Consider the following 24,526-nt stretch of genomic DNA (forward strand, 5'->3'; position numbering starts at 1 on the left):
TGCTCTTACTGGAAGTACTGACATTTAAAAAAAGATTGTTAGTAAACCGGGTGAATCTTCAATTGACGTAATTGAAGACACTTTAACAAAGTAAAATGAAACAGTTCAACATGGTGATCGTCTTTGTCAGGGTTTTTTTGTCTTTTTTTCTATTGCACATGACAGAACATCTAAAAGTGGCTTAAAGAGTATTTATTTTCCTGTAATGAGAAGTCTCAACTTCTGCTTCTACCCCAAAGGGAGTGATAGAGACTGGATTTCTCTCCCTCCCCTCTACACAAACACCCAAAACAAGTGAAAAGTTGGGCAAAATAGATACAACAGTGGTTTTTAAGACTTGGAACTTCAAGCAGTGAAAAACAGTGATCTCAGAGAGATGGAGAACATGTGAGATGAGCTCCTCAAATATACCAGAAGCAACTAGAGTGTGAGGGCGGAGTCCTGACACATCCAAGGCAGGGAGAGAACCACCCAGTTCTCTGAGAGAGAACAAGTCTCAGAGCACACGCAAGGCTGGGAAGAGTTCCTGTCCCACCAGCTTCTAGGAAAGGAAAGGAAAACTGCATAGTTTCTGGGCATGAGGTAACGTACTCAAAAGAATTTGCTTCAGAAATGGTACAAAGTTGGACTTAGACCTAAAAGCTGCTCTAATTTTGCCTAAAAACTTGAAATCAAGACCCAGAGGGGTTAAAATTTTCCAGATAACTGAATACATCCCAGAACACAGCTTGAAAATATTTATAGGATACAAAACATCGAACCATCAACAATGTAAAGTTTACAGTGCTTGGCGACCGATAAAAAACGACAAGACATGCCAAGAAGTGGGAGAAATGTGACCCGTAATAAGGAGAACATTGATCGCAATCCAGAAAATGACACAGACAGAATTTTTAGAAAATGATGTGAAAATACTTATTGTAGCCACATTTCATTTGTTCACGATGGTGTATATACCTCATACGATCATCCCAATAGAATCCTGGCGAGCGTTTGACAAAATCCAGTAGCCACTCCTGATTGAAACTGCCAGCCAACTGGTACTAGAAAGAAATTCCCTGGGCTGGGCACATATGCCTTGATCGTGTCAAGGTGCGTTCTCTCCATATCCATGTTGAGAATTTTCTCATGAAAGGAAGTTGGATTTTGTCAAACATCTTTTGGCATCTTCTGAGATGATCATGTGCTCTTCATCATTCCTTTCGTTAATGTGGTGTATCACCTTGATTGATTTGTAGATGTTGAAACATCCTTGCATCCCTGGAATAAATCCCACTTGATCATCGTCCCTTGAAGGTACTGTTGAATTCGATTTGCTAACATTTTATTGAGGATCTTTGCGTCTGTGTTCATCAGGGATGTGGGCCTTATACAGTTGACCCTTGACCAACACAGGTTTGAACGGCACGGGTCCACTTATATGCAGAATTTTTTCTTTTTTCTTTTTTTTTTTTTTTTTGCGGTACGCGGGCCTCTCACTGCTGTGGCCTCTCCCGTTGTGGAGCACAGGCTCCGGACGCGCAGGCTCAGCGGCCATGGCTCACGGGCCCAGCCGCTCCGCGGCACGTGGGATCTTCCCGGACCGGGGCACGAACCCGCGTCCCTTGCATCGGCAGGCGGACTCTCAACCACTGCGCCACCAGGGAAGCCCTTCCTTCCAGTTTTATTGAGATATAATTGACATACAGCACTACATAAGTTTCAAGTGTACGGCAGAATGATTTGACTTACATGCATCATGAAAAGATGATCACAGTAAGTTTGGTGAATCTCATATAGATACACAATTAAAGAAACAGGAAAAACTTTTCCTTGTGGTGAGAACTCTTAGGATTCACTCACTTTACTTTCATATAGGACGTACAGCAGCACTAATTACATTTATGGTGTCGCACATTACATCACTAGTACTTATTTACCTTATACCTGGGAGTCTGTACCTTTGACCACCTTCATCCAGGTCCCCCGCCTCCCACCCCTTGCCTCTGGTAACCACAAAACCGATCTCTTTTTCTCTGAGTTTTTTTATTTGTTGGTTTTTGAAGCATAATTGACCTACTACACTATGTCGTTTTCTGTTACACGCGTAGTAATTTGATATTTCTATGCCTTTCAAAACGATCACCATGATGTCTAGTTACAAATATGTTGCCGTACAAAGCTATTGCATAGCCGTTGACCACACTCTCCACACTGTACGTTGCATTCCTGTGACTCACTGTGCAGCTGGAAGTTGGTACCTCCTAATCTCCCCCACCTATTTCTTCCCTCTCCCCATGCGCCCCCCCCCCCACGCCCGGCAACCACCTGTTTGTTCTCTGTATCTATAACTGTTTGTTTTGCTATGTTTGTTTATTTGGTTTGTTTTTTAGATTCCGCATGTAAGTAAAATCATAGAGTATTTGTCTTTCTCTGTCTGACTTGTGTCACTTAGCATAATGCCCTCTGGGTCTATCCATGTTGTCGCAAATGGCAAGATTTCATTCTTTTCTTTTTTGGCCATACCTTGCGGCTAGGGATTGAACCAGGGCCCTCAGCAGTGAAAGCGCAGAGTCCTAGCCACTGCACCGCCAGGGAATTCCCAAGATTTCATTCTTTTATGGCTGAGTAATATTCAATTATATTGGGTTGGCCAAAAGTTTTGTTCAGGTTTTCCATAAGATGGCACAGAAAAACCTGAATGAACTTTTTGGTCCTATATATATATATATATATACCTCCCACATCTTCTTTATCCATTCATCCAGTGGTGGGCACTTAGGTTGCTTCCGTATTCTGACTCTTGTAAATAATGCTGCAGTGAATATATAGAGGTGCGTATATCCTTTCTGATTAGTGCTTTTGTTTTCTTTGGCTATACATCCAGGAGTGGAACTGTGAAATCATATAGTAGTTCTGTGTTTAATTTTTTGAGGACTCTCCATTCTGTTCTGCATAGTTTATATTGCAGTTTACGTTCCCACCAACAGTGCCTGAGGCTTCCCTTTTCTCTGCACCCTTGCCAACACATCTTTCTTAGCTTTTAGAAAACAGCCATTCTGACGGGCGTGAGGTGTTTTGGTTGGCGTGGCCGGCCCGTGGGCTGGTTGGTTGTCAGGCCCTGCCTTGTGTGGAGGCTGCAGATGCCGGGGGGTCCTGGGGCTAGCGCTAGCCCACGGATGGGCAGAGCCGAGCTCGGGTGTGGGTGCTTGCAGAGCTGGGGGCCCCAGATCTAGTGTCAGCCTGCTGGTGGGCAGGGATGCTTCCTGACGTGGCTGGCCGAGGGGTCCAAGGCGTCTCACAGCTCGTCTGGGCCTGCTGGGGGGCGGGGCCAGGGCCCAGGGTCTCTGGCTGCAGAGCACTGGGGTCCCGGAGTGGGTGTCGGCGGGCTGATGTGTGGGACCGGCCCTCGACACGGCTAGGGCGACAGGGTCCAGAGCTGATGGGGGGGCGTCTGGATCCCGAGGTGGCTGGCTGAGGGACCCGAGGGGTCCTGGGGCTGGTGCCCACCCACCGGGGGGCGAGACCAGGTCTGGAGCTAGTGCTGGCCTGCTGGCGGGTGGTGCTGGGTCTTGACGGCTGGCTGTGGGACCCTGGGGTTCCCCCCCGGGCTTGTGCCATTGACCTGGTGTGCTGTGCCGGGTCCTGGGCCCTCTGGTGGGCCGAGCTGGGTCTCAGCGTGGCTGTGAGCTCAAGGGGTCTTAAGGCAGCCAGCCTGCTGGTGGGGGAGGGGCTGTATCAGTGCGCAGTTAGATGCTTGGCCTGAGGCGTCCCAGTTCTGCTGCGGGTTAGGTCCTGGAGCTAAGGTAGGACGACTACCAATGCCACTCGTCAGCACCAGTGTCCGCTCAGTAGGGTGCGCGTCCCCCCAGACGGCTGTGCCAGTGTCTGTGTCCCCAGGGGGAGCACCCATGGCCTCCTGCCTTTCAGGGAGACCCTCCAAGATCAGCAGGTGGGGCTGACCCAGGCTCCTTTCAAACTCCCCCTTCTGCCCCGGGTCGTGGAGTGAGTGAGGCTCTGTGTGTGCCCTTTAAGGGTGGGTCTCCTGAAGGTGAAAGCCCGGCTGGCCTTCACAGCCAGAGGCTCTGGGGGCTCGTCTTCTTCGTGCGGGAACCCAGTGCGGGGCTCGGACCCCTTGTTCCTTGGGAAGAGCCTCTGCAGTTGTAGTTATTTTCCCGTGTGTGGGGTGAGGGACGGGGGGATCGACTGCAGCGTGTCTCCACCCCTCGCCCCCGTCTGGCTGTGGTTCCTTCTCTCTGTGTCTTTAGTTGTAGCAGAGCTTTTCCGCTGCGATCCAGTCTAGCTTGTCGATAGCTGCTCTGTAATTTGTTGTGATGTCGGTGCCCGTGAGAGGCATTGAGCTCAGACTCTTTCCTACTCCACCATCCTGGCCAATCCCTCTCCGAATTTTTTTCAATAAATATATTGGATTTTTTTTGAGATTCGCGACAACTGGAGAAAACTTGCTGATAAACCCTGTAGCCTAGAAATATCAAAAAAAGAAAAACTTAGGCATGTCGTGAATACATAAAACATACGTAGACGCTAGTCATCCTTACTTAAACTGAGTGGTATCTGATATAAAATTACTAACGTGCTAGTTTCCTACTGCTTTAAGACTTTGCGTCTGCAGCACGACCTTCCCTCTCATAACTGGAGAAACTGCATGTCAGCCTATCATCCGGGTAAGAGGTTTTTGAAAAATGTAACAGTGTTTCTAGTACTGTGTTATGAATATGACTGTAAGGCTGTAGGCCGTAAAAATTTTATAATGACTCATTCGTTAGTGTGTAGGCGGGGCCACCATGAGGCAATCACGCTGATCTCACTAGGTGACCATAAGGCATATGACAGCTTCTTCACTATCGAGGCCTGAACGGTTACATCTGTAAATAAGTGTGGATTTCTTTTTCACGTTATCTTTTCACTTTTTTAAATACACTTTTAAAAAATTAATTAATTAATTTACTTTTGGCCGTGTTGGGTCTTCGTTGCTGCGCGCGGGCTTTCTCTACTTGCGGCGAGCGGGGGCTACTCTTCGTTGCAGTGCGCGGGCTTCTCATTGCGGTGGCTTCTCTTGTTGCGGAGCACGGGCTCTAGGCGCGTGGGCTTCAGTAGTTGTGGCTCGCGGGCTCAGTAGTTATGGCTCACGGGCTCTAGAGCGCAGGCTCAGTAGTTGTGGCACACGGGCTTAGTTGCTCTGCGGCGTGTGGGATCTTCCCGGATCAGGGTTCGAACCCGAGTCCCCTGCATTGCCAGGTGGATTCTTAACCACTGGGCCACCAGGGAAGTCCTACCTTTTCACTTTTGATGTCAAGTGTTAGTAACACATAACATCTATAGCGTTTTGTATCATGTAAGGCAACATTGATGTAAGTACTGGCAGACAGATGGACACTCATCTCATAGATGATGTAAACTTACCATGTTAGCACAGTCAATATTGTAAATGCATTTTCTCTTGCTTATGATTTTCTTAATAACATTTTCTTTTCTCTAGCTTATTTTAAGAATACAGTATATAGTACACATAACATGCACAGTACATGTTAATCAACTTTGTGTTTTCAGTAAGGCCTCCACTCAACAGTAGGCTATTAGTAGCTAAGTTTCTGAGAAGTCAAAAGTTATATGTGGATTTTCCACTGTACAGGGTGCAGGGGGTGGAGTTGGCAGCCCTGACGAGGGTCAACTGTGACTTTCTTTTCCTGTAACGTCCTTGTCTGGCTTTGATATCAGGGTAATGCTGGCCTTGTAAAATGAGTTCGGAAGTGTTCCCTCCTTTTCTATTTTTCAGAAGAGTTTGAGAAAAATGGGTGTTAATTCTTCTTTAAGTGGTTGTAGAATTCACCAGGGAAGCCCTCTCGTTCTGGGCTTTTCTTTGTTGGGAGGCTTTTGATTACCGATTCAGTTAAGAACCTTTGTCATGATTGGTGTGTTCAGATTTTCTATTTCTAAAACACCTGGGGTATAGTTGAATGTAGAAATTCCCAGACTCCACCCCATACTTAGTGAGTCAGAATCTTCAGAGGATGGGTCTGGGTATCTGTCCTTTTAAAAAGTCCACTAGGGCTACCCTGGTGGTGCAGTGGTTAAGAATCTGCCTGCCAGTGCAGGGGACACGGGTTCGAGCCCTGGTCGGGGAAGATCCCACATGCCGTGGAGCAACTAAGCCCGTGCGCCACAGCTACTGAGCCTGTGCTCTAGAGCCCGCGAACCACAACTACTGAGCCCACGTGCCACAACTACTGAAGCCCACGTGCCTAGAGCCCGTGCTCTGCAACAAGAGAAGCCACCGCAATGAGAAGCCCGCGCACCACGAAAAGAGTAGTCCCTGCTCACCACAGCTAGAGAAAGCCCGAGCGCAGCAACAAAGACCCAACGCAGCCAAAAATAAATAAAATTTTTAAATGTCAGCTTAAAAAAGTCCCCTAGAATTACCTTACCATCAGTCAAGTTTGGAAAAGCACTAAGATGGTTCTCTTCTATCCAGAATGATGAAGTGCTTATGTCATCAGACAGTTTGCCAGTGGCTGTGTGCACTACCGGGCCTGTGCATGGTGTCCTCGTGTGATGAACGTGTGCAGGGCTGTAGCTCCGCCTCCTTCATAAGCAGATTCAGATCCACCATGTCTCCCGAGGCCAAGAAACGAAATTCTGTTAAATAAAAGGAAAACCTTGCGAGTGATCTCTTTAAAGTTTAAAGGATCTATGTAAGTGCGCTACGCAAAGCCCCCTGAGACTGAAACCCAGCCTTCCCGCGGTCAGCCCTGCAGGGACCCCTGACTTGGCCGGTGCTATCCTCCTGGACTCTCTCCCTCTCCGGCCTGTTCCCTGGTCCTCAGATGCACCAGCTTCCTGGACCCCGGGGGCCTTTGCTCTGCTGCTTTTCTCTGCCTGGTCTATGTTTCCTGGTAATCTCTCTCTCTCTCTCTCTTTAGTGGCTTAAGATAACTTTAGTCTCTTACAGTTCCGGAGGTCAGAGTCAAAAGTCAAGGGGTTGGCAGGTCTGCAGTCCTTCTGGAGGCTTCAGGAGGAAAGGTTTTCTTGCCTTTTTCAGCTTCAAGAGGTCCAATCCCTTGGTTTGTGGCTGCCCCCTCAAAGCCCTCCGACCTCTGCTTCTGTCCTCACATCTCTGACTCTGACCCTCCCCCTCCCTCTCACAAGGACCCTGTGATGACACTGGGGCACCAGGATGGTCCAGGACCCTCTCCCATCCCGAGCTCCTAGCTCAGCCACACCCGCACTGGCCTTTCCCCCGGGTGAATTCCACAGGTTCCATTAGGATGAGAGCGCAGACCTCCTTGGGGGCACAGTGAGCACCTCCACGGCTTGTGTGGTGCCCCGCTCCCGCAGGGAGCTTCCGGCCCCATCAGGGCTTCACGCTGGGCTCCTTCTCGGGATCCCAGTGTCAGGCCGTGCGGCGTCTCAGAGGGGCGCCTCCGTGACTCTGGTCCCCTCTCCCCGGTCACCCTCTGCCGTAGCAGCTTTCACCGCGGTCCCTCCTGGTCTTGTATTTTCATGTATCCATTTAATGCCGTGTATTGAGCACCCGTGTCAGACCCTGTTGCAGACACTCAGGACCATCGGCGAGCAAAGCAGACTGCCCGTCCTGGGGGCCTGGGCTGGACTGTCAGGCGTCCATCTACTTCTTCCAAGTACCTGGTGTCCCATCCCACGGGTGCAGAGCCCTTTATCCGGTTCAGTTAGGAGACGCTCAGGCAGTTACTGGATGAATTCCCCTAAGAGCCACCAGGAGGCACTCACGCTCCATGCTTGTGGACACACACAGTGCGAATCTGTTAAACAAAACAAAACAAAACAAAACAAAATTGTCCATGATAATCACCCCTCCAGTTTACCGTCTGGAAAGGGGACATGAGTGAATCTCCTGTTCTGAGTGACCGCAAAACGTGTTTGTAAGCTATTAGGCAAAAGAGGCCACCCGGGTGTGTACCAGGGGACCGGTGCCGTCTGGCTGCCTGGGCTGGACCAGAGGACCACGTGCCTTTTGGTGTCAGTTTCCTTAGCTCTTGCCTAGGTTGTTTGTTCACCGCCGGGACCACTGTCAGTGCTCCAGAGCACTGGGACTCGGGGTGGGCTGGGTGGGACCGGCTGATGTGTCTCCTGAAATGCCAGGCAGAGGCACGGGTGGCTAGAAATGCTTTACCCTGGGCTGCTTGAGCTGAGGACCTCCAGGGAGGGAGGGGGTGAAGCCCGGGGCTCGGCACGCAAGGCTGGGGCCGTACTGAAGCTGAGGCTGGTCCTCCGATGCTTACAGTCACACACACCACATCGCAGGGAGGTTTTTAGGGAGATGATCGTGCACTTTGGACCTGCGTCCTGACATCATTGAATGTTCTAAGCCTAAATGAGATTGTGTCTCTGGCAGCCTAAGAGCTGAAAATAAAAAGTCAGTCCGGCGAGCCAGACTTTGCAGCAGGGCTTAGGGGAGCGCGTTAGCGGTGGAAGCACCGGGCGAATGTCTGAAGCTGGAACGTCCTCGGAGGAGTCGGGTGCTTTGTAGTGCAGCACAGCTCGCTCTGCCAAAGGCTGCTGCTCTGGGGATTCCTAAGACCTTGGAGGTTGTTAGATGCTTGGAAGAAGAAAGGGGCAAGATTTTAGCAGAGAGACTCGGAGAGAAAAGCTGTAACGTCTTCCTTGCTTACGTGCGTTTTCTAAGGAGCGCGGGAGTCACCTGGGAGCCCGTCCACCAGCAGCCTCTGACTCAGCAGGTCGGGGGGGGGGCGGAGCCTGAGGGTCTGCGTTTCTGACCAGCTCCCGGCAGATTCTGAGTCTATGTTTCTCGGACCACACTTAGCGCTGAGGTACAGCGAGGTGGGCCTCCTGGGGAGATGACTTCTACAAGGACGGAGCCTGTCTCACGCCACCTACCCTTTTCATCCGCTTCCATCATTCAAGAGCACTGAGCTCCCACCACATGTCCGAGTGGCTGGAGGGGAATGGCTAGTAAACTTGAACTTGACCCCTGTCCTGTTAGGGTTATTATTTTCGTTTGGGAGACACAAAATCACAGAGATGGGCGATTCCTAGCTTTCAGTGCCACAAGCAACGAAGCACGGCAGAGAGCCTCGGACACACGTAACAGCTTGTGAGCTGTTTCAGAAGTCAGGATGGAGCCCGAGGGCTGTGGTCTGCGGGGCGAGGGGGGATCGGCTGAGGGTCTCTTAGGTGGTGGTGCTGGGGGAGCACAAGGGAGCCACGTGTGCAAGGCCCCGGGCAGGAGGGCCCCGGGTCTCTGTGAAGAGCTGGAAGGTCCACGTGGTTGGGACACAGTGAGAGGGGGATAGCTGGAGCCTCGGCTGGAGGGGACAGCAGGGACCTGGCGGGATGCTCTTCCTGCTGGAGCGCTGGGTGGTCCTGCCCAGGGGGTCAACGTAAGACTACCGCACACTAAGGGGAAGTGGGGTCTCAGGCGCCCTGCCTTTACAGTAAGTGCAGCCTGTCTCCATGGGACAGACTTATCTTTGCAAAATGTGAGCACGTCATGGGGCCCAGGGAGCCGGGAGGCGTGCAGGCATCTCCACGTGGGGGCAGCAGACCAGCGGGCTTGTGGCTCCCAGGACTGAAACTGTGTTGCCATTGAATCCTGACGCTGAGATTCCAGATACCTTGGCAGAAACCTTCGCAAACAGCCCACATACACTGTATCCCGCTTGTCTGGCTTCAGTCCTTGTCGGTTTCCAGGTGACAATGACAGACGGAGAGGGTGAAGGGCACCTGCCTGCCTCATCTCGCCTGTCTCATCCGGAGTGTGTGGCTGACACCTCCCAGCACTGCTGTGGATGTTAATTCCCACCCGGATATGTTGCAGGGGTCCTGGCAGACACACAGACGCTTTGCCAGATGGTAAAAGTAATTAAATCCTGAATTAGATCTGAGGGAGAGCAGGAAGAAGCTGTCCACTGGAGCGCTGTGGGTGGTTTGGGGACAGGTGGCCAGATAGGTTCCATCCCATCTCAGAGGCATCAGGCTGCCCATCCCTTCCACCTTCAGAGGAAGGAGCAGCTGGCAAACAGCCCTCCGGAGAGGAGGGAGGAAACAGCCTTCAGGTGATGACTTTCCTGCCAGTGTCAAGGTCAGAGCTGTGAAGGGCTCTCTTTGAACCAGTGCGTGAGGATAGCTGTTTCCTGTCTTACATTTTCTTCTGTTTCTTTAGGTGGAGACAGTGAGCTTCCGATCTCCCCATAATCTCAGGGCAGAGGGGCTCAGCCAGCTTCCGAAAGGGTGCGATCGTTCAGGGTGGACACCAGCGCGCGAGCATCCCTGCGGCTCCCCCTCCAGCACCGGAAAAAAAAACTCGTCTATTTCCCTGCACTGAAATCAGAGCCGTCAGCTGGAGTCACGCGTCGCTCGTCCTGCCCTGGACTTGGCTCCGCGGGGTGGACAGGTGGCCTCGGATGTGCCGGTCCCGTCAGACACATGCTGCTCAGAGCAGGTGGTGGGAGAGTGGCTCACCCAGCCTGGGGGTCCGTGCGGGGGTCCCATCTTTCCTTTCTTGGTGGGCACCGGGTTGATGTCTTGGCTCCCGGGGCAGGTAGGTGTGGCTGGTGGAAGTGAGCGGACTGGATGCGACGCTTCCAGGCCTGACGTGGAAATCGTTCCACACTGGCAGCCGTTTCCTCGAGGTCCTGTCCACTGGCTTGAGGGAGGTCAGTGGGTCCCTGGTCACCTCACGGAGGGAAGCTGCCTGCTGAGGAGGACTGCCATTTGGGGTCTATGCCAGCAAGAAGTGAATACTGTGCGTGGGCACTGGTGATTTTGGACTTGCTTGTTCCCGGAGTTGGCCCTGTCTTACCTCACAGAGAGCTAGGCTGTCTTTCGGATTCGGGGGCTGAGGGGGCATAAGGAGAACCAGCTGGTGGCGCGGAGATTCTCCAAACTGCCTCTGGACGCGTGGCGACACCGTCGCAGGGTGGTCCGTGGAACAAAACGGCGTCGAGGGTTCACCAAGGTTCCAGGGGTGCCGTCTTCAGGGGGAGGCGTGAGCTCCCCTGACCTTTCTCCTAGTGGAATCAGGTTCTATCGCTTAGGCTCAGAAATCACACACTGCTTGTGGAATTCAGCACCACCTTCACCGGCCCTTCTCTGCCAGTGCGCGCTTCATGGCCAAACGATGACCAGGCCTGGCCGTCGGGACTGTCGTAAATTCGCAAGACATGTTCCTGCAGACTTGCCAAGGGCGTGCCGCTTGGCCGTTGCATCCCATCTAGTTGTGGGGAGGAGGGGTGGCCGGCTTGACTGAGAACAGACTAAGTGTGTGTAAACATTTTTTCCCTGCTGATATCAAGCGTATTAGTCAGGGAACTTGGTTGCAAGCCACGGACCGACCCTGGCTCTCTTGTGCAAAAGGGCAAGTTTTGAAAGGATGTGGAGGGTTCAGAGCCGTCGTGGGGCTGGAGGGTCAGGCTTGGAAAATAGAACCAGCAGAGGGGGCTTGGGAAGGCTGGGCTGCGGGAAGCACGGCGAGGTTGCAGCGTGAGCACGCACCGGCCATTGCTCCCTGGGACGCAGAGGCCCGGGTGAAGGACCACACTCGCAGATCCCAGGTCACACACGGGCTTCCCTGACCCTGCCGAGGTGGGGAAATGGAGGGTCTTGTCCCCTCATCCTCCAGGGTGGGGATAAATGTCGCCTCCTGCTGCACCCATGTACAATGGCAAATTCCTCCAAAACAATTAAGATGACAAAAATTTCTTTCTTTCCCATGGGAAAGTCTAGATACATGTTCCTCGTTGGTGGTGCTCTGCCATGCAGATTCAGGGGTGCGGGCCCTTCCAACCTGGGCCTCAGTGCCCTCTGCCTTCAAGCAGAGAGATGGGGGAGCTGCCCCAAGTACCTCTTAAAGGCCTGACCTGCATGGGAACAGGGGAGACAGGTGACACGCGCCCCTTCTGCTCACATTCCCAGAACTGGTGACGAGACCAATGTCACTTCAAGGGATGCCGGGAAACAGAAGCAAAAGAATACAGGTGAACACTGTCAGGCCCTGCTAGAGGGCGCTCTCGGGGAGAGGATGCTTGGCTCCGACACAGATAAAAAGGAACCGGTATCAGCTCCTGGGGTTGGACGTGAGTGTGTGGCGTCCTGGGAATCTGAGGAGACAGGGTGGGTACCGGCATTTGTTGAGGGACTATTAGATGTTAGGCACTTGGCTAATATAATCTCATTTCATCCTCAGCACAACCCTTTGGAGTAAATATCACTCTTGGCACTTTACGCGTGAGAACACTCACTTAACAGGCTGCAGAGGGGTTCCATCAGCCAGCAAGAATCAGAGCTGGGACTCACACCCAGGTTGTCTACCCCAAAGCCGGGCTGCCTTTTTCCATCACGACCCAATTTAAGGATTGCTGGGCTCTGGCCTTCACTTGGAATATACTCTCCTTTTCATTGGGAGGGTTTGGAATGAAAGTCTAGATTTGAATCAAGATAAGCCATAGGTAGTGAAAGGAAGCAGCAGGGGTGAGAGGTTGGATTTCCCAGGGAGACACAATTTGGGGAAAAGCTGGAAGGGGTGGAGGGAGGAAGGGAAGAGGGAGAGCCTGGCTCAAGTGCGGGCGGTTATCATCAAATATTTCCCTAATTACCAGAAAAATGAAGGGCCCGAGGGACGCCAAGCAAATAAAGTACTAGTGTACTAGGCGTTGGCTCTCTTGGCGAAGAAAATTTGTCTGAGGTCACTTTCAACAGATATAAAAGGAATAGCCTCACACAATGTGATCACTTCAGCCTGGCTTTTATCTTTTCTTCAGAAACGTTGCATCTGAAGGAAGCGCCTTAGCTGAAGACGGTGGATTTGTCTGTTAATTACTTTCTATTTGAAATCGAAGCAATGTTTAACTCCACGGGGGAACGAGAAACGATCAAGAAAGCAAAAAGTAGGAATGGTCTTTTTCGGAGTTGACGGTTCTGTTTTCCTAGAATGAATGTTTTAACGTTCACAGAACGCCATGTTGTATCACTCGGGGCGATTATGGGAGCAGAGATTAGAAAGCTCCAAGAATCTCGGGTGCTTGACAGGTCTTGGAAGAAGCATCCGAGGCTGGTCACTGCTTGGCAAGGTCGTGCTCATCGATACTCAGCTCTAAGAAAAAATATTTGATCCTGAGCCTGGAATGGGGGAGGGGAGATGTCACCATGCATCTCCTTGCATTTAAACGTCTGTGAGGGCCTTTGACCCAAGTGGTATTATTTTCTTTGTCAAATCCCTTTTTTAAATTGATCAGGGACTTCCCTGGTGGTGCAGTGGTTAAGAGTCCGCCTGCCAATGCAGGGGACATGGGTTGGAGCCCTGGTCCGGGAAGATCCCACATGCCACAGAGTAACTAAGCCCGTGCGCCACGACTACTGAGCCTGCGCTCTAGAGCCCGCGAGCCACAACTACTGAGCCCACGCGCCACAACTACTGAAGCCCGCGCACCTAGAGCCCGTGCTCCACAACAAGAGAAGCCACCACAGTGAGAAGCCACCACAGTAAGAAGCCCGCGCACCGCAACGAAGAGTAGCCCCCGCTCGCCACAACTAGAGAAAGCCTGTGCGCAGCAGCGAAGACCCAACGCGGCCAAAAATAAATAAATAAAAAAATTTAAAAAATTGGTCAATATCCTCTTTTACGGAGACTGAAAACTGGTAGCCCTTGGGCCTATTGGGCCTGCATACACCTTTTCAGGATATTCGAATTAGTTGCCAATGTTGAAAAATCAAAGCGTTTTACACAAAATTTAGAATTTCCAGCTTCTCCAAAAACCCCACAGAAATCAGAAGATCCTGAAACCTGAGCCCGCATGTCTACCTGGCAGGAACTACTGTGTCCCCAGGACCCCCAGGAAAAGCTGCGGAGCCTCCAGGGCAGGTGCTGATTGCTTTTCTGCTGCCCAGAAGCCAACCAGTGTCCTTTCCTCCCTCATTCTAGCAGACGCGGTCCGTCCTCGCCAGCGTCCCGTAGCTCATGCTCCCAGCAGTGTGCGAGAGTTCAGACTCTGCCACGACCTTGCCAACAGTTGGGGTAGCCCGTCTTTGTGATTTTAGCCGTGCTGGAGTGTGTACGGTGGGCAATCATGGTGGTCTCAGTTTGCATCTTCCTAATGTGGTTGAGCACCTATGTGTTCACGTGCTTGTTGGCCCTTTGCATCTCTTCTTTTTTGAAGGGCCAGACGCGGCTCTCTACCCCGAGCTTTCCAGCTTCTCTCTGCCCTCCCAGGAGCACCTCGTCACGTGCTTGCAGGGACACCAGCCCCAGCTGGGCAGCCCCTCTGCGTGAAGGGTGGGCTCCAGCTCCTTGGGGACCCAACCGAAGCCAGATGCAGGACAGACACGCTCCGTTGCCACCATCTTTGCCGGTCTGCCACATTTCACACACAGCCCAGGGGAAAACACAGAGAGACTTGAAGCCTTAGTTTGCTTTTCCATCAGGTGACTCAAGCCTGTGTGTCTGGCCTGGAGGCAGAGTGACTTGGAGAGGTCGTGGCGCAGGTGGACAACCATGTGGGAGGTGGGGGAAGACGGGCGAACGGAGAGAACCCACCAACGAGTACCAGAAATGTTATCCTACCTAGTACTGGCGCCCGCTGACCCGGTGAAATCCTCTGCTGACCTCTCAACTGTCAGGCAGAGGAGATACCCTTTGCCTGCCACCACTGCCACCACGTCATCTTCCTCCCACAGAGGCTGCGCGCGAGTAGAGACGCCCTCACGTTACGGAGTCCAAGCTCGCGCTGCTCGCCGCAGGACAGGACAGGAAATTGGGAGATGAGGTGTTGAGGCAATGAACACGACTGTATTCGGAAAAGCTGGCAGACCGAGAAGATGGCAGACTAGTGTCTCCAGAAAACCATCTTCTGGGGTCTGGATGACAGTTTCTTTTATAGGATCAGAGAGGGAAGTAAAGTAAACAGGCAGAACAGAGAGGGAGAGGTGGGGGGGAAGTAGAGTAAAAGGGCTCTCAGTCTTTCTTCTTTGTTGCAGCCATCCACTGGTGGGTGGGCTTCCCTGAGGCAGCCCACGATGTATGATTATAAGAACAAAAGCAGGGCTTCCCTGGTGGTGCAGTGGTTGAGAGTCCGCCTGTCGATGCAGGGGACACGGGTTTGTACCCCGGTCCGGGAAGATCCCACATGCCGCGGAGCGGCTGGGCCCGTGAGCCATGGCCGCTGAGCCTGCGCATCCGGAGCCTGCGCGTCCGGAGCCTGTGCTCCTGCGGAGGAGAGGCCACAACAGTGAGAGGCCCGCGTACTGCAAAAAAAAAAAAAAAAAAAAGAACAAAAGCAACGAACAGCAAAAGCTAAAATCAAAGAAACAGATCCAACAAGGAGTCAAAATTGGCTCCTCCCTGTTACATTTAGGTTGACGGCTGCCCATCACACACCACTTCCGTGGTCCTTACTCTCGCTCGTGTGGGTCCACTTGGTCTTTCCAGCAGGACTGTGAATTCTTTGGGTCAGGAGTCATCTGTTGTATTAATCTGTGTTCCTTCCAGCACTCAACAATGAGCCACGTACCATTCTCGTTTCTGACAGATGGCTGATTCCAACACGTCCAACCAGGCAGTAAAAAGTAGGGACTGTGGTTTTCCAAACACAGACCAGTTTCTTCCTAAAGAAGGCGGACACTGCAACAGGGCCGCCGACGTTGCCCAAACAGTTTTTCATCTGAAGAAGCTTGAGCTGAATATAGAAGTAAATAGAGGTCAGAAGCTTTGATAACATATGACATTCTTTATTTTCTGCTTCTGAGCGGAAGTAAGGGATACATTTAGTTTATGTGGTTTGGGGGGAGGGGCGTTCCTCTGCTGTTGACTGATCTCACTCAAGTTCTTGAACCTCCTATGGGTGAATTACACGTATTTGGGAAAACAAAAGATGAGTGAAGAATTGAATCTATAATGAAAAACAGTGCAACAAGCTGGTTTTTAAAAAACGTATTTTATTGAAGTATAGTTGATTTACAGTGTTCTGTTTCTGGTGCACAGCAAAATGAGTCAGTTACATATATTTGTAACTGAAATACATATATGTATTTGTATGCATATATATATATATTTTCATATTCTTTTCCATTACGGTTTATCACAGGATAGTGAATACAGTTCCCTGTGCTATACAGTAGGACCATTCTCTATATAATAATTTGCATCTGCTAACCCCAAACTCACAATCGTTACCTTCCCCAGTACCCTCCCCCTTGGCAACCACAAGTCTGTTCTCTATATCTGAGTCTGTTTCTGTTTCACAGATAATTTCATGTTTGCCATATTTTAGATTCCACATATAAATGATATCATATGATACTTTATCTTACTTCACTTAGTATGATCATCTCTATTTGCATCCATGTTGCTACAAGTGACATTATTTCGTTCTTTTTCATGGCTGAGTAATATTCCATTGTATATATGTACCACAACTTCTTTATCCATTCATCTGTCAGTGGACGTTTAGGTTGCTTCCTTGTCCCAGCTATTGTGAATAGTGCTGCTATGAACACGGGGGTGCGTGTATCTGTTTGAATTATAGTTTTGTCCAGGTGTGTGCCCAGGAGTAGGATTGCTGGATCCTATGGCCACTCTATTTTTAGTTTTTTAAGGAGCCTCCAAACTGTTCTCCACAGTCAAGCTGGTTTCTTAAAATGAGAAGTCCTCCTGTATGCTCTAAACTTTCAGGATACAGGATTTAGTCGTCATGTGCTGGAGCCATTCTTCTTGTGAAGACCTGAAATGTTCCATGTAAGACTAGACCTCTTTGCCTGCTGGCCCCTCTCTCTGTTTCCAGAGGTACATTCTTCTCTGAGCTTGCTGCCTATGCTTTCAGAACTTTCCCTGTGCCTTTACACACATTTATATGTTCTGTGGAAGAAGAATGCCACCTGCCACTTCAGTAAACAAAGGATGTTGCAGCCATAAAGCGTCATCCACAGCAGCTTCCCTGAGGGGATTCAGGATGGAGAAAAGCAGGACACTGGCCCTAGACAGCTAAGGTGCACATCCAGGGAAGCATTTCAACGAGCCCAGACGCTCGCATCTTCCCATACATAGAAAAACACCCATATCATTAACTTGAGATGTCTGTTTTTTTGTGAGGCAGTAATATTTTTTTGATGATCGACTACATGTGTTTTTCCAGCAAAACTCCTCTGCATCCTGGCTCCTCCCCGACCTCTGTGGAGTGGTCCCTCCGAGCTCTCAGAGAGGCTGCCATCCCGGGCTACAGGAAGGCCACCAAATAAAACATGATTCTCAGCTTTTAGATGGTGCGTTGTTTCTCAGTTGACAGGATCCAGAGAAAAATAATGGTATGTGTGTGTGTGCATGTACTTTATGTAAATGGTGTCCCTTATATCAGTGGTTCAGTAACTTGTTTCTTTCATGCAGTATTTCTTGGACATCTTACTACATTGGTACCTGTAGACCTTATTCATTCTTTTAGCAGCTACACAACACCACAACACAAAACATGAACGTACATCTGTTTATTTAGCCATTTCTAAAGCATTTGGGGAATTCTGGGGCCTCTAAAATTCATATAATTTGACTTGCTTCCATTACCAGGGAATGCGTAACATTTTTTTCTTCTTTTTTTTCTTTTTTGGCTGCATTGGGTCTTCGTTGCTGCGCACGGGCTTTCTCTAGTTGTGGCGAGCAGGGGCTACTCTTTGTTGCGGTGCACGGGCTTCTCATTACAGTGGCTTCTTTTGTTGTGGAGACACGTGGACTTCAGCAGTTGCAGCACGCAGGCTCAGTAGTTGCAGTGTGTGGGCTCTAGGGTGCATGTGCTTCAGTAGTTGTGGTGCACGGGCTTAGTTGCTCCGCGGCATGTGGGATCTTCCTGGACCAGGGATCGAACCCGTGTCCCCTGCATTGGCAGACGGGTTCTTAACCACTGTGCCACCAGGGAAGTCTGCCTCGGATATTTTTAAGCTTCCTAAAATCCCAGTCATTTTGAGGTTTCCCCCTTAAGTGTCGGCAGCAAGTCAGGGCTCCTTTTTGGAAAAACGGGAGTGTTCTTATTTCTTAACCCAGGTTTGACTGCTCGCTGCTTGAAAGCCAATACTCGAGAGACAAGTGTTGGTTGGAGAGGAAAGTTTGCTTTATTCAGGAGGCCGGCAACCTGGGGAGAAGGCAGACAGGTGTCCAAGAAACCAACTCCAAAGATTCTGCTCGACCATGAAAGTTTTTAAAAGGAGAATCATTGGGGGAGGGGTCAGAGCCTTTGTTATCTTCTGCTGTGTGCAAGCTTTCTTCTCATTGGTTGGTGGTGAGGTAACAGGGCGGAATCTTGCCCTCGGCCTGAAGTTGCCATTTTCCACGTCGGTGGGGGACTTGTTCTGCAGAAGAACGCAAAGATATTATTACATATATTCCTTGAGGAGGAGCCAGGACGCTGCCCCATCCTGTACTGTGGTGTCTTGACTGCTCCTCCTTTGTTTCTGCATCTCCTCCCTTCCCTGATTAGCAGCTGTTTGACTCTCCCCTTTGGAACTTAGGGAAGGTCAAGGAGGCTGAAAGAAGCCTATTTCCTATAAACAAGAAATGGGGGACACAGAAAGGATTTGTTCCTTGGAGGGTCCCACAGGGTCCTGCTCCATTTCATTCTCTGCTGTGAGACCCCCTTGTCCTCCCGTATGCTCATTTGCCTAAATTAATTGGTCACTATGCCCTCTCCCATTTCTTGCTAACTGAGATTTCAACTGTCATGCTTTTTCGATGATTTTTGTCCGAAACTGGTCTGAAAACGTAATCGCAATGAGTCAGAGAGGGAACCTAGGCCTGGAGCTGCTAGCATCCTCCCACATCTCTTTACCACAAGGACAGGGTCTGGGAATACAGCTGACATTGGGAGGGCAAAGCTGCATGACAAGAGGTCGTTCAAGCTCCTGGATTCGGCTGTGTCCGCGGCCAGAAAGCCCCGCTGGCCTTTCCCTCCAGTGGACCAGTAGTACATTTTCCTTTCGCCTCTGTCAGATGGGTTGGCGACAGATACGACGCTCACTGGCAGAGATTCCATGGCAGATTTTTTCCGCTCTCTTGCTACGTTTCTTTCTGGCTGCAGCACCCTCCAAGGCGCCCTTCCTTCAGTATTTCTTTCAACCTTGCAAAAGACCAAAAAGGTCAACAGTCTGTATACAGCTTAGATCATGACTTATGTGACTGCACGATGGTCACGACGGGTACTGCGTATTAGTTCACATTTGGCTCAGGTAACATGGCAAAAAATAACCAAGCCCTCCAAATCTAGCACGAATTCTTTTCTCTGCAACTATAGCATAACCCAGTTGGCAACACATTTTACTGGGAAAGTAGCATATGGAGAAGATTTGCCACCTCCTCGTTACAGTGATGTTTTCTTGTATTCATCATTCTTGAGATCCTGCCAAAAGTTTACATCTAATGGCCTATACATCCCATTTTCCCCCATCAAATAGAAAAAAAATTGTGTGCCTTATGAATTGTTATAAACACTTTCACTGCACATTGATTTTGTTTTCTTATTCCACACGGACTCACAAATTTAAAATTCTTCCTAAGGTGCCTCAGACTTTATTTCAGGCAAAGCAAAGTGTGAGTGGTACTATTTTTTCCTTACTGAGAATATCGCTGGACATATTGGCCAGCTATTTGCATGCCTTATTATGGTGGCAGATGGGAAGGGACTATTGTTAAAAGGCTCAAGCAGAGATGGAATATGAAGGTTTTTTTGTTTTTTGTTTTTTAATAGGAAAAGAAAGAAGCATTCTCTTGAGAGGTAGACGCTATGAGACTGGGAAGATTTCCATTTCCAAAGTCTTTGAATCGTTGCACATGAAACCAGTGTAAAAAACTTAATTCCTTCAGTGGCGCGTGCGAATGTGAGACTGTGTGTATGTTTGAAAAAAAACCGAAATTGAGGCAACCATAAGTTGTGTGTGTGCTGGTGATAACTACGTATTTGTGCACTAATGGAATATAATATCAAGGTAGTAGTAAACTTTAAAAACTTACACTTCTGGGACTTCCCTTGTGGTACAGTGGTTAAGAATCCACTTGCCGATGCAGGGGACACGGGTTCCAGCCCTGGTCCAGGAAGATCCCGCATGCCGCGGAGCAACTAAGCCCGTGCGCCACAACTACTGAGCCTGTGCTCTAGAGCCGGCAAGCCACAACAACTGAAGCCCACGCGCCTAGAGCCCGTGCTCCGCAACAAGAGAAGCCACCGCAATGAGAAGCCCACGCACTGCAACGTCTTCACTGCAGTAGCCCCCGCTCGCTGCAACTAGAGAAAGCCTGCATGCAGCAACGAAGATCCAGCGCAGCCATAAATAAACATGTAAATGAATTTATATATATATATAAATGTACACTTCTTTCTTATGAAACATTTTTCTTTTGGAATATTTAGGACATAGAGAGGCTACAGTGTAGTGGTGAAGGATGTGGATCTAGAGCAAGACTCCCTGCTCCTTATCTCCCTACTCAAAAACTGTTTGATCTTAGGCATCTTACTTCACTTCTTTGGGCTTCAGTTTCCTCATCTGCAAAGCAGGGATTAAAAATAGTGTGTATCTCTAGCATCCCACTCCTGGGCATATATCCAGAAAAGATGAAAACTCTAATTTAAAAAGATACATGCACCCCAATGTTCACTGCAGCACTATTTACAGTAGCCAAGACATGGAAACAACCTAAATGTCCATCAACAGAGGAATGGATAAGGAAGATGTGGCCCATATATACAATGGAGTAGTACTCAGCCATAAAAAAGAATGAAATAATGCCATTTTTAGCAACATGGATAGACCTAGAGAATATTATACTTAGTGAAGTAAGTCAGACAAAAACAAATACTATAAGATATCACTCACATGTGGAATCTAAAAATACAAATGAATCGATATACAAAATAGAAAAAGACTCCCAGGCATAGAAAACAAACTTATGGTTATTAAAGGGGAAATGGAGGGGAGGAAGAATAAATTAGGAGTATGGAATTAACAGTTGCAAACTACTATACATAAAATAGAAAAGTGACAAGAATTTACTGTATAGCACAGGGAATTATATTTGATATCTTGTAATAAACTATAATGGAAGATAATCTGAAAAAAAAAACACTGAATCTCTTTTCTGTACACCTGAAACTAACACAATATTGTAAATCAACTATACTTCAATTAAAAATATTAGCATATATCTCATTAGGGTTGTTGTAAGAATTCAATGAATTATCATAGGTAGGTACTTAGAGAACAAGGTCTGCACAGGGTTCTTGCTCCATAGCTGTCTGCTCTGAGGATGATGATGAAGATGCTGATGTTGTCTATGGTGATGAAGATGATGATGTTGTCTATGGTGATGAGAATGATGTTGTCTGTGGTGATGAGGATGATGTCGTCTATGGTGTTGAAGATTATGATGATGTCTATGGTGATGAAGGTGATGATGAGGATGATGTTGTCTACAGTGGTGATGAGGATGATGATGTCATCTATGGTGATGAGGATGATGTCATCTATGGTGATGAGGATGATGATGTCGTCTATGGTGATGAGGATGATGTCATCTATGGTGATGAGGATGATGATGTCGTCTATGGTGATGAGGATGATGTCATCTATGGTGATGAGGATGATGTCATCTGTGGTGATGAGGATGATGTCATCTATGGTGATGAGGATGATGTTGTCTATGGTGATGAGGATGATGATGAAGAAGATGATGATGATCATGATGATGATGATGAAGATGGTGACAGAAAGGGGTGTGATCTAATCTACTTCTACCAAGACTTCGCAGTATCTAGTAGTTGGCCTGACTGAGGAGCTCCTCATGAGTGCAGAGACAAAATGTTAAGGAAAACTAAAAACATGCTTGTTAAAATCTCAGAAGGTCATGGTTTCAGATATATTTTCTCATTTTCCAAAATGAATGAAAGCTTCGCTGTGCCACGGCCTCTGCTTTGGCTCTTAAAGGTCTTAGACTCTGGACTCCTCTGGATGTCCAGTTCAGCAGTGGCACAGATTCAAGGAAAACAAGCCTGGTTATAGAAACAGTCATGCTTTTGGAGCAGGGCTACATGCAAGGGTTTTTTTTCTCCCACTTATATAATGGCCATTCCTGTAGGTCTAAATAAGGTATGTGACAGTCTGCACAGTTAAGGTTAATCTGTCTTGCTGTTTTATAAGCAATGGTTTGTTCTTTTCCTACACAACGGCCTTCATGGTGCTTTGTACTCCTTGGAAGTACTTCATTCTGAACTTGCAAATGATTTTGAGAAGATTTTCCTGACATTGTCCGTGTACAGATTGGGAGCCTTTTGCCCTAGGACATACTCCAGTTTTCAAACAGATTTTGGCCAGTCCACCATCCCCCACTACAGGATATGATTTCGAACCTAAACCAGCTGCTCTCAGAAGAACATACTGGGCTTCCCTGGTGGCGCAGTGGTTAAGAATCCTCCTGCCAATGCAGAGGACATGGGTTCGAGCCCTGGTCCGGGAAGATCCCACATGCCGCAGAGCAACTAAGCCCATGTGCCACAACTACTGAGCCTGCGCTCTAGAGCCCGCGAGCCACAACTACTGAGCCCATGTGCCTAGAGCCTGTGCTCCACAACAAGAGAAGCCACCACAATGAGAAGCCCGCGCACCGCAATGAAGAGTAGACCCTGCTCACTGCAACTAGAGAAAGCCTGGGTGCAGCAACGAAGACCTAATGCAGCCAAAAATAAAGAAAGAAAGAAAGAAAGAAAGAAAGAATATACTGTTGAGTAGTTTAATATCATTAATTTAAATTGATTAAAAACAGGATTATTTTCTACATTTATAATTAGTATATGTCATGCTCTTTGTCTGATAAGCTCTGAGCACAAATACAAGGGAAATAAAAGGATCATTCCTGCCATTATAGGAATAATTTGATAAAGAGACAGAAAAGGAATGAGGTGCATAAATGATGCCCATGCAACCTGCATATTAACATTAATAACACGAATTAACTAGTTTAAAGTAGCCTGTAAGAGATTAGGTTCAGGATTCAGGAAGTAGGATCCTTAATGACTGCAGAAAGAACATATTTTTCTTCAACGTTGTGGAACCATTTGCAATTGTTAAATGTGAGAGAAACAGATGAGCTTAGGGCATAAAAACTTTGTAATTTCAAAAATTCTTCACATTCTGAGACAATTTCTTAGGTGTGTTTAGAGACATCCGAAATTTTGGGTCACGGAAATAAAATCATTCAGACTGAGACACATGAACTGTTTAGGTATCTGAGTTCCATGACCTGGGTTACTCTACTCTGTGGCAAACATGAAAAAATCCAGTAATTAACATCAGTAATCACTGGACAGATGTTTTCTACTGTCCCTTGACCCCCTGAGGCTGGGGGTTGAACACTATTTCAAAAGGACAATTTGAGCATTGGCATACTTTTTTTGTCATTTTATTTTATTTATTGATTTTTAATATTTATTTATTTTTGGCTGCGTTGGGTCTTCGTTGCTGCACGGGGGCTTTTTTTCTCTAGTTGCGGCGAGCAGGGGCTACTCTTCGTTGCAGTGCACAGGCTTCTCATTGCAGTGGCTTCTCTTGTTGCAGAGCACGAGCCCTAGGCACATGGGCTTCAGTAGTTGTGGCATGCGGGCTCAGTCGTTGTGGCTCGTGGGCTCAGTAGTTGTGGCTCACGGGCTTAGTTGCTCTGTGGCATGTGGGATCTTCCTGGACCAGGACTCGAACCCGTGTCCCCTGCATTGGCAGGTGGACTCCCAACCACTGCACCACCAGGGAAGTCCAGCATCGGCATACTTACACTCTTCTTCCCCCACCCATCTCCCCTGTACCCCAAATCTATAAATGCACTGTGGCTTTTGGTCCTCGAAACCATTCCCCCATCAGCAAAATCATTCCACTAACAGCATCTGCTTTTATTCCGTTTCTCATGAGAGAAGTGTCAGACCCCTATAAGCAGTCAATGGCAGTCATCACTTTACTTTAGAAACAGTGCTATGTGAGGCAACCTGTCTTCTCTGGAATTTTTAGTGGGTTGTAAGTCTTTAAGGGAAATGAGGTTGACCAGGGATGAAACGGAACAGCTGGAAGTTTGTTCATCTCTTTCCTCCCGGGATTTATGAAAGATTTTAAGACCAGCGATACGTAGGGGTCTCTTAGCTATATTATCAACTAAATTCCAAGTGAATTTGTCTTTTTGCTTTTTAAAAGTGAAACTATATATTATCTTCTTTGGGACAAAGTGAGATTACAAAAAAACCCGAAGGCAAAGAAACATACAAACCAAAAAACCCAATGAACGAAAAACAAAACACTGATGAGATTTCTGTCAGCCAGAAAGGGAGAGTTTGAATAAGTTCACTCCCCTCCCTGCTTTGACATACCTTCTAGCCAAAATCACATCTAATCTATTGAATTCCAAGTGATTTCATTAAACAACAGAGGTTGGTTGGGGTTTGAGGGCTCTGAGATTGACATTGGGTCTAATCGTGCTCTAGGGTCTCAGAAGAAAAGATCAAAGGAAGGGACCTTATATTCTGGAAAGATC

At 48.5% G+C, this 24,526-nt stretch overlaps 1 long non-coding RNA gene across 1 annotated transcript; it reads left to right on the forward strand.

The window, feature by feature from the left end:
• Window positions 1-522: 522 nt before the first annotated feature.
• On the forward strand, window positions 523-20,274 carry LOC137204197 (uncharacterized). Its single transcript, XR_010933464.1, has 3 exons — window positions 523-582; window positions 1,239-1,296; window positions 19,713-20,274. It is a non-coding gene; the product is annotated as an uncharacterized lncRNA (long non-coding RNA).
• Window positions 20,275-24,526: the final 4,252 nt, after the last annotated feature.

Source organism: Pseudorca crassidens, chromosome 12, assembly GCF_039906515.1.
Source record: "Pseudorca crassidens isolate mPseCra1 chromosome 12, mPseCra1.hap1, whole genome shotgun sequence".
In the NCBI taxonomy this organism is placed as follows: domain Eukaryota; kingdom Metazoa; phylum Chordata; class Mammalia; order Artiodactyla; family Delphinidae; genus Pseudorca; species Pseudorca crassidens.